This window comes from Sciurus vulgaris (genome assembly GCF_902686455.1).
Source record: "Sciurus vulgaris genome assembly, chromosome: 2".
In the NCBI taxonomy this organism is placed as follows: domain Eukaryota; kingdom Metazoa; phylum Chordata; class Mammalia; order Rodentia; family Sciuridae; genus Sciurus; species Sciurus vulgaris.
In genome coordinates, this window is record NC_136462.1 from 53,459,556 (window position 1) to 53,470,734 (window position 11,179).

General features: G+C 35.1%; 1 long non-coding RNA gene across 1 annotated transcript in view; it reads left to right on the forward strand.

Annotated features, from left to right (window-relative positions):
- Positions 1-10,721, forward strand: part of LOC306653168 — a 425,241-nt gene extending 414,520 nt beyond the window's left edge. The window contains exon 6 of the long non-coding RNA XR_013761658.1: positions 10,618-10,721. This is a non-coding gene — a long non-coding RNA (uncharacterized lncRNA). The remainder of the gene's footprint in view (positions 1-10,617) is intronic.
- The last annotated feature ends 458 nt before the right edge of the window (positions 10,722-11,179 follow it).

Genomic DNA, 11,179 nt, shown 5'->3' on the forward strand with positions numbered 1-11,179 from the left:
TTGCCTATGACATGAGTCTCTTGGAGAAAGCACATTTGGGGGTCTCATTTTAATCTGATATGCCAATCTATGTCTTTTGATTGATGAACCTAGGCCATTTTCATTCAATGTTTATTAGAAATTATTTTCATTTTTTTAAAATTTATTTCTGGTTTTTAATTTGAATGAGTTTCTCCTTTGATTGACTATTCTTCTAGTATAGTTCCTCTCTTCACTTATTTTAATTTTATTTTTCATTTCTTCATTAAATATTTTATTGATACTTTTTTATAGTACAGGCTTTCTGATTTGAATTTGTTTACTATGGAAGGTTTTTACTTCATCAGCAATTCTGAGCCTTACTTTTGCTAGATATAGTTTTCTTGGCTGGCATACATTTTCTTGCAGGGATTGGTATATATTATTCCAAGATCTCCTAGCTTTTATGGTCTATGTTGAAAAATCAGCTGAGATCCAGACTGGTTTCCCTTTAAGTATGACCTATTGTTTTTCTCTAGCAGCCTTTTAACTTTTATTCTTATTCTGAGTGTTGGGCATTTTCATAATGATGTGCCTTGGTGTAGGTCTGTTGTAATTTTGAATGTTTGGAGTCCTATAAGACTCCTGTATTTGATTTTCCATTTCATTCTTTAGGTTTCAGAAATTTTCTGATATTATTGTATTGAAAAGTTTATGCATTCATTTGGTTTCTTTCTCCAAGACTTCATCTATCCCAATATATCCTAAATCTGTTCTTTTCCTGTTATCCCATGTTTCTTGGAATTTCTTTTCATGTTCTCTTAACATCTTCTCTGTGTGGTCAAATTTTGTTTTCAAGGTTATATACTTAGTTTTCATTGTCTGAAACTCTGTCTTCCAAGTGGTCTAGCCTGCTGGTGATGCTTTCCATTGAGTTTTTAATTTGGTTTATCCATTCCTTCATTTTGAGAATTTCTAATTGATTCTCTTTAGGATTCCTATCTCATAATTGAAGTGATCTTTCACTTAGATTTTCTCTCTGAGACTCCTTACACCATTTTTTACCTTTCATACCAGTTCGTGAACTTTCATAATTTCTTCTGTGACATTTCCTCCACTCTCACATGCCTAGATCTCTTAATGAGTTATTTTTATTTGTTTGGGATGGTTTGTTCTCTTGCTTTTTCAAGCTGTTTGTATGTCAGTAAGAATCTGAGGTGTCAGATCTATGAATTCATAGTGTTCCTGAAGGTTTATATTACCTCATTGTTTGAGGGAAGAAAAATAATAATAATAAGCAATTTAATCAAAATACAGCATTAAACTAAATGCTTAGTTCCGATTTTGTCATATACAATGTTGATTGGCGCTATAAATAGGAATGGTATGGTAAGCAATAGCTAAAAATAGAGACTTTATGTTTACAAAAGGATTTGCTATTTCAAAAAGGTGAAAAGGGAGAATGCAGTAGAGATATAGGATGTAATAATTGAGAGGGAGAATGACAGCATTAGTAAAGAGATAAGGGAAGAGTGAAAGAACAATAGAATTTGGCAGCAAAATTGAAGAGAGGGAGAGAATCAAGTGAAATAGGAGAAAAGCAATATAAATAAAACAAACTGATATAAAGCAAAACCAAGGTACACTAATTAAAAAGCCTAGTCCTCAAAAGACAGTCAAGAAAATAACTACCTTTAATAAATGCTAGAAATGAGAAGAGTGAGACAAATATGTATCTGTACAAATATCATGGACCATTCAGCACACAGAAATTTATTTAAAAAAGAACTCGATGGAAGATTAAGTATTGTTTTCTTTGCAATAGTCAAAAAATTGTCCATAATATTACATGTTGGCCATCAGTTTCCAATTATCTGTCTCATCTTGAGGTATATATTGTGCACAAGAGTGGTAGTTGAGGACTGTGAATTCCTTCTTTTTGTAGAGTTAGTTAGGTTGCCTGTTCTGTTTCCCTTCTTGGTAGCTGGGATGGGGTGGGTTGAAGGCTTTTGTCTACTCTACTCATGTGAGGGGTCACTGTAGAGTTCTGTGAAAGGGGTTCCCAGAGGTGGAGCTCCTAGAGGCAGGGTTTGGGTCTAGCTAGACCCCTGGGCTTTGTGGAATGACATTTGTTGAAACCTTTAAATCAGCATATCTCTAGGGCCCAGCTGCTTCTGATTGGTGCTGGGTGTCTGTACTGCTGGAATCTCTCCTGGCTTCCAGCTGAGTGGCAGAGGCACCAGTCCTTCACCCTCTTCACCTTCCTCAGCTCCTGTATCTTGGCCTCCTGGGCTCATCCCAAAATGCACATTCACTGCACCCTATGCAATCAACTTACCAGTTGTCCTGAGCTGGTTCTGCAAACATGGAGACTCAAAGAGTGAGAGGCACCCAGAAACTCTCCAGTCTGAGTACCTCAAATTCCCCTGGTTACAGTTCTCTGCATGCCTGAATTTCACCTGGTTTTCTGATCACACTCTGGGTTATGTGGTGGGCCTCTGTCATGTCCAGTTTGTGGTTCAGCTGGAATCACACAGGGTTAGATGCTTGAGTTTGAACCCATACCCTTGGGCTGCTGTAGCACACTGGGAAAAGATGGCAGCTGTCCTAGCTCTCCGTGGGCTACTGGGAGATGGACTATATCTTTCTCATATGAAAATAAATTGTAGCTTACTCACTGCATCAGATCAACAATGTCCTTGATCATTGATTTCTTCATCTCAAGACACACCACAGTGCCACCTCAAAGAGAAGCTGTTTGTCAGCTTTCCTGGTCTCGTGCCACACAGCAGCTTGGAATGTAAACTCCTCTATTGTATCATCTTTACTTCTCTGTTATTTGACTTTTAAAATATACTTGCCATTGCTTTTATGTTGAATCCACATTATTATTTTTAAAATGTAAAAAACATTATAAATCAAAATAATTATGTATAAAATAAGGCTGACATAGTCCTAGTTTGATGCTAAACATGTTAATATTTAAGACACAGGCTTCAATAGAAAAAAATGTTCTACCCAGAGAAACCTTCTCAGATCACTTGAGGGTAAATTCATTTTTTATCTTATTGTGATTAACACTTATCTGTGGATCTACACTATTTTCTAAGATGATCCTGTTCACACCTGTGTCTGGACCATTTCTATAAATGACTCTGTGTAGATCTTGTCAGGTTCTCCCTGAACTATGGACCTATGGATGATAGAATGGGATGTGATATATCCTTTTCATTATTTTTTAAACAATTGTCAATAGAAACGTCTCAGAAAGAAAGGGGAAACTGTTTCTTTTCTTTACCGCTACAGAAAAACAGATCCTATCCTATGTCATATAGCTAGTCATCAGTTTGTATCACTCAATTCTAGGACCAATAGACTGCTCTACACGTTCTATTCTGTGATGGCAATGTGTGGCAATGTGTGTAATTATATTCTATTTCTATCTATTTCACCCTATTATTTGTTAAAATGGATTTTTTTTCACAGATATAAGAAATAATTTTTCATAGAAAAAATAACAGTAATTTTAAGTCTGGCTTTCTCGTAAGTTTTATTTACTGACATCTTTCTCATAATAATATTTAAATTAACATGTGTTTTTCTGAAAGTATACACTTTTGTAATTTGTTTCCATAAAGAAAAAAAAAGTATCCCTTCTTTCTATTTAACCGTAAGTGTATATTATATAAATTATGAGTATATTGAATGCCTTATTTTAACAAAGAGATTGAGAATCTTTTTTTCATTTATATCATTTTTTTTCTACTAGTCCACTTGCTATCTTTACCTGGAAGTCTTAAATGCGGCTGTAATGTAACTTGTTGCAAAGTGAATCCTTCGTCTTGTCCACACATATGGTCTTTCTCCAAATACTTTTCAACTTTTTTTCTATTGCTCTTGAAATTAAAAACAACCTGCAAGCCTCATCGTTACCTCTGAAACCTTACCTTGTTCTGGTCACAATCTTGCTTTAATTTCCCCAGGAATACTGGTCTGTTTTCCTCATTCAAGCTTACTGCATTTCCTGTAGCTTCAGGAATTAGGTTTCCAAAAGCTATTCCCTAAGCCTCGCTTTCACTGCTATGCTATGGTCCAAATGTGCTCCCTAAAATTCACGTGGCATAAACTTAATCTCTGATACAACAGTGTCTGTAACTGGGGCATTGGAAGGTACTTAGTGTCCTGAGACCTGATCCTCTTGCGTGGATTAATGCTGTTAGAGGAAGACTTGGCAAAGGGATTTGGAACACCTTTTTGCTTTTAGGCCATGTGAGTACACTGTGCCTTCCATAGGATGCAGCAAAAGGTGCCATACCAATCGCAGAGCTGGCTTTTTGTTAAACATCAAATCTGAATGGTGCCTTGATCTTGAACTCCCAGTCTCCAGAACTGTAAGAAATAAACTTCTTTTCTTTCCATACTAGTTCTTTTATTATAATCAGAATATGGATGAAGTCCTTGACTCATACATAGTCACCTAAGTACTCAACAAATGATCTCTTCTGATTTTTTTCCTTTTTAATTTTTTTTTTTTACTTTTTATTTTTTCAGACTGCATTTTGATTCATTGTACACAAATGGGGTACAACTTTTCATTTCCATGGCTGTACACAATGTAGATTCAGAAATAAATTTCTATTATTTATAAATGACACATGTCAGGTATTCTGTTATAGATGCACAAAGACTAAAAAAAAAATTACGTTAAATACTTCTACTTTTCTTCCATGACACTAATCACTTTTATTTAAATTATTTTTTGGTATTTTCCTCTCCAAAACATAATTTCCATGAAGGTTGTTTGTTTCTCAATAAACTAGTACAGTGATTAAGCAATTAACAAAATTACTGAATGCATGAAAAAATCCTCATGAATAATGCATATTACTGAGTCGACAGGATTTGGCATTTGCTTGACACACTATTATTCCAAGAAAAATGAAGATTGTTCATTGTGAATTCTTTTCCTCCTTAATTTTATTTTTTTATGAACTTCTAAAATATACTCCAAATGGTTTAGTTTGCTGGATTCTGATGTTGTGAATTCAAAATATATTCATATGAATTTCTAAATCCTTATCCTATTAGTGTATAAATAATATGTTATTTTAATTACAAGTAAGCTCAGATTAAGGGACTGGAAAGGAAGCTCTACTGTAAAAGTATGGTCATCATATTAGCTCTAGATATATTGATCAGTGGATATCATTTGCTTAGCTTTAGTGGGCAAATTAACAGAAAGAGGCAGATGGTCCAACTTTTTGCTTCTATACCATGAGCTAAATCTTCACTTACCCAAGTAAAGAGAACATTAGGAAATTTTGCCAATAATTCATAAGTTAATAAAGTTTGGAATTTTAAGACATTACAGATGAGCAACCTGTTACCTTACAGATGAGGAGCATGAGATCTGTGAGCAGTTGAACATCTTATTGAAAATCACCTGCTTTGAGTAATAGCTGTCTAGATCCCAGTCTCTAAGTGTTAGTCTTTTGCTTTTATTCCCTGCACATTATTTCATATCTAAAATTTTAATTGAGACAGAACAATATAGATATTTGCTTTAGTTTACCAATTAATGAAGTTGAAATAACTGCCTTCCTTAAATCAACCATTTGGTATATAAAGTTATAATCAGCAGTTGGGAAATCCATCTTAATTTCTGACCTAGTAAGCTGCTTCATAAAAAAATTAGTGGATGTTAATTTGTAGCATATAGATGTTTGGAATGGATTTTTAAAAAATGGCACCAGAATTTAATGAGGGAGAAACCCAAATGTTTCATTCTCAAGTAGAGAGCTTCTAAAACAATTGAGTGTCACCTACATTTAGCTGCTAACTATGCAGGGTATTAGACATAATTAAATGTTTAGAATATAGGAGGAAAGATGAAATGAGATAAAAAATCAAAAAGCAAAAAGCTTTAATGATTTGATAATAATGTAATTAGTAGAACAACAATTTATCTTTGTGCAGTTAGTTTTACCTTATGTGATGAAATGAATCATTAAGTTACATGCAGCATTTCCTGTTATTTCTAACCTTGTGGGTTTTTCTTAGCATGTATGCTCTTAAAGTAGATGTTAGGTTATCTGAAGAGAGAGAGAAAGGTGGGGGAGGGGAGGGAGGGAGAGAGGAAGGAAGGGGGAGAGAGAGAGAGAGAGAAAGAGAGAGAGAGAGAGAGAGAGAGAGAGAGAGAGAGAGAAGAAACTCAGGAGTGAGAATTAATTAAATAATAACTTAAAATATTTTGGCTTTTAAAAATTTTTACTCAGTCTTTTACAGCTATCTCATATTATTGAAGCACTAAATGTAATGACCATGACATTCTTCAGCTACACAGAAATAAGTCTGGTGATTAAATTAATATAGTGCACCAGAGTTTATTTATTGGGGATAATGAGCACAGTGGGCATGACGTTGCTGAGTTATATCACATAGTGATTAAAGAGACATAGGTACCCATAAAAAAAAAAAAGGCATATTTTCTAGTGCCTATAGGTAGAAGCAGGTGATTTACTGCTAACAGATCTCTTTCCCTATGCCTTGTTAGAGGCTCAGTAATTCATAGCTGTATTTTTTAAGTAGCGGCAACCAAACTAAAATAGCAAGCACTTCACTTGTTTCCTAGCCTGAGTCTAAACTAAGCAACTCCATGCTGGCACAGCTTCGTGAAGAGCTGTGTAGCTTATATTGCTGTCTGAGGAGTTTGGACCTTCCTATGGCTTACTGGGTTTTTGATATAAAGAGACGTCATAATCTAAGGCAGACTCAAGCCCCCATTTTATAGATCAAAAAAATTTAAGAATATTTTTGCTTGAAAATTTCAAAGTACAGTGGAATTTTATTTCAATGAGAGTTCTGTTGTGTTTTCTATAATATTTGATGAACTCCTTTCCTTAAAAGCAATCTTATAGATAAAAGATTATAGAATAATTCTAAAAAAATTTATCGTATAACAACACACACACACACACACACACACACACACACACACACACAATATGTATGCGTGTGTATTCACACAGACCTTGGGGCTTGCCTCCATGCGGTGGTGGGGTATCCGAGGCCCTGTTGTCCCTGCCATATCTGTGTCTGTGTTGTGTCTCAGATTCTGGTGCCACGTGAACTGCAGAGAGCACGTGTCTGGACTGGGGCAGGTATTTGGAATTTGCGGAGGTGAGGCTCACGGAAGCATGCTTCCAACGTGCTCCACACAGACTTCCTGGTTTGAATTTGAGCTGTGTCATTTCAGTCTGTGGGATCCGACCTTGTTTATCTCTTTTTCTTCAGATTCCAGGTTAGAAAAATGTATAATCAAGAGAGAGACAATAATGTGACTAAATGGAGGAGACTGTTAGTGCTTGACAGAAAATATCTCCCAAGAGATATACTTTGGAAAGTTTGAGGACGTTTAGAGATACATGACTCGAAAAACAAAACAAAACAACGCCCCCCCCCCCAAAAAAAAAAAAAAAAAAAAAAAAAAAAACCAACAAAAATAAAACCCTGGAAGCTTCACATTTTTCATTTTTCATATGTGGTTGGGATTTTAAATCCAAATAGAGAGGAATTAAGTATTTATCCCAGGGAGTCTTGAGATGACATTTTCTAAAGACCTCTGATCACTCTGCCCTGGAATCTTTTAATGCTGTCTGAAGTAACCATGAGAAAGCCTGTCCTGCAAAGCTGAGGGCTGCAGTCTTATTTTATTTCTGTGCATGTGTATTAGCTTGTTTCATGCCTGTTCTTCAATATTTCTGTTTAGGCAGATGAGGCTTGAGTATTTCAGGAGAGCTCACTTTCTTGTTCTACTCACCAATTCTTTTCTCAAATTCCTTTTGCTCTTAGTCTTCCTCTACTTCCTTGTCCCCATCTCACTGGCAGCTACTGTTGCCATATACAGCTGTTCAGTCTGTGCACTGCACTAAGGGACTTGGCCAAGAGAGCAACTAGACAGTGAAATTCAGTCTGAATTCCTCTTAGCAAAAATGTTCCCAGGGGTGGAGAAGGGGGAACATTTTCTAAATGGCACAAATTAGATAGAGGAGAAATAGCTTACAAGGGCTATCTTTTTTTAAAATTGAGGTTGGAGAAAATGATCATTAAGTAACATTTCAAAATTAATATTAAAAAGCAAGCCTAAAATTTCAAAGGGTAGGTTTTTGTTTGTGTGCGTATACATATATAACACATTTTCCACTTTATGAGATTATCTTCAACATTCATTCTTCCATTCTTCTTCTCATAAATGAACCTGAGAAAAGACTAAAAATCACAGGTTCATTTTAGGTAAAACTCAATCCCTTGGTATCTATGCAGAATGTTATGCATGTCTAGTATTTAATGGACACCAGCAATACTTTACAAAGTTTTCTATCAGGCCTATGTATATGCTATAATGGAGGTAAAATATTTAAATCTTGAGCTGCATGGTGAATTCTCTCTTCTTGAATTAACTGGTAGGAATCCCATAAAGATATTTCACATAGCCATAAAGAGATAAAAATTAGGCTTGAGCCATTTGATATTTTGAATTGTGGTATTTGGCTGGCAGATAGGATCCTTTTTATTCAAGCCATGAAATCTCGTGCATATAGAATCAAAGGCTAATATCTGAAATTCCTTTTCCATCTTTAGCTGAGTTTTAAGATTTTCTTTTGGAGCAGCAGAGGCAAGCACATCAGGACTAATAGCTTTAGCAAGCAGGATTCATCATTCCTTCTTGATTCTGGTTTACAGGACACTTACCTCCAACTGCAAGCATAAAAGGGAATTTTAACCATAAAATGCTTAAAGTCAGACTCTTGCACTGAGATGACTGACAATTTAATACCTATTTTTTTCTCATACATCATAACCACCTTCATGGCTGATGCTGAGGCTTCAGAAGAATGGGTAACACTGATGAAGAAAATATGCTGGACAAATTACAGGAGCCCTGTATTCTTTATTTCATAATCACTGATGGATCCGTGATGTGTTTAAAGCAGAGACCGTCCTCTCAGCTCTGAAACTTGTTTTATGCTTTGTGATGCAGGTGAGGCAGAGATGATTTTAACATTGTTACTTTCCAATTAACGTGACATTGTAAGATCTAGGAGATACCAAAGACTGAGGAATTGTTTACAGCGAAATGCTAGACACTGAAATATTCAAATGACATGCATGTATCCACACACCTTCAAAAATTGAGGCAAGTAACTACATAATGCATCAAGAATTTTTTTTTTTTGAGGGGGGGAGATGAGAGGAAAACTTCTCATGAATCATCTAAACCAAACTACTCATTATGTTATGGTGCAAAGTTTCACATCCTTCTACATTTATTCTGTTAATCACAGATTTTACTGCCAGTAAAGCATGCATGAATGTTTCATAAAACCAAAGAGAAGTATTTTTACTTTTCTTGGCATATTCCTAAAAACTGAAAATTAAAAATGTCTAGAATAGTTTGGGCTCACTTTTTTAATGTCTATTCCAGAGAAAGATAATGAAAGCTTTGAAGAATCATTCATATATATGCTATTTCATGAAGTGTACATGCTGAATTTTATTTTTTTCTGAAAATAAAATACTTTCTTCCAGTTGAAATTGCATATTTCTTAAGAAAACCCAAAGGACATTTGAAATGTTCAAAAAAATGGGAGTCTCCCCTTATAATTTTTATTTTATGAAGACAAATAATGCTTACTATTTATTTGAAAACATTTGAATATTAATACTTATATTCATTAAAAATATATTGATAGAAACAGTAAATGATAGTTCTCAATTATAACTAATAGATCTTTTATTGGTAGTGGTTGGGCAGCTCATGTATCTACAGAAATCTGTTCTGATCCTGTAAAAAATTCTAGAGATGTGAGTGCATATGAATATAATAAAAATATGTGGTACAGGAGAATAGTCCAATAAATGAAGGCCTTCAGAGTAGCCAAGGTCCACAGCACTATAGGAGATATATTGAATTTTTCATTTTATCACTATCAATTAAGTACAGTGCTCTCTTATTAAAAGGTTTTATGTAAAACTTCCTCTCCTCTATGTAAATTGTAAAAAGTCCTCTAGTCTGTACTAAATTTTCTAAATTTTATGGGATACATTCTAACAGTTATTAGAAGAGTAACTTTTACAAAGTCTTCTGAGGCATGAACAATTCCTCCAATTATACGGAGAATATTGACTAATAATTTCCATCTAGACCTAAGGAGAATTGGGATTGGGGACTAAACAATATCTCAAATTATGCATGATTATGAAGAAATTTTGATTCCCTGACTGTGATTAGAGCTTCTATGAACCCAGTTCTGAATTTAAATGTTAAAAGTCCAAGCAAGTTTTCAAGAAAGGAATACTTAAATTTTAATATATGTGCCCATATTAGCTAACTTTAATATCTACATTTGGCAGGTCAAGAATCAAAAGCAAATTGAGTTAATGACAGCTAGCCTGGGGAGTTTACTTCCCCACACACATAGCAAGAATTAAAAAAAAAAAGTCTTGTGATTCAATGAATTCAGCTAATTTTTACATGTCAATTAATTTCAGCTGTTTTATTATTTTTTAGGTCCTTTAGGGTGGAGGTTCTTGGAGATTGAACCTAAGGGCATTTTACCCCTGAGCTACATTCCCAGTTCTTTTTATTTTTTATTTTAGGACCGATCTCACTAAGTTGCAAGGCTGGCCTCAAACTTGCGCTCCTCCTGTGTCAGCCTTCTAAGTTGCTGGAATTACAGGTATGCTCCACCACACACCCAGCCTACTTCCAGTTTTTGCTGAAAAATTTTTATGTCTACCTGTGATATACTTAGAAGATACAAAAATTCAGAAGACGAAGAAAACAAAACCTAAAGCTTAATGAAATCAGTTTTATTATATTGGTATTGGTGGGAGTGTCTCTGAATTGTGTGCAGACATATGTGGCCATTAAGCACTGTCAGAGCCAGTGCCACTGGGCTTAGTAACCACCAAGGCTTGGGATGAAGGAGGATATCAGTACCTGGAAATATGCCTGGTGAGAAATATAAGTGGTTAGAGGGTCAACGGGTCAGCCTTTTATCGCTGTGACCAAATACATGACAAGAAAGAACAACTTATAGCCATAAATATTTTATTTTGACTCAAGGTTCCAGAGGTTTAATCCATGGTCATCTGAGTTCATTGCTATGCACCTAAAGTGAGGCAGGACATCATGGTGGAAGGGCATTATGAAGGATAA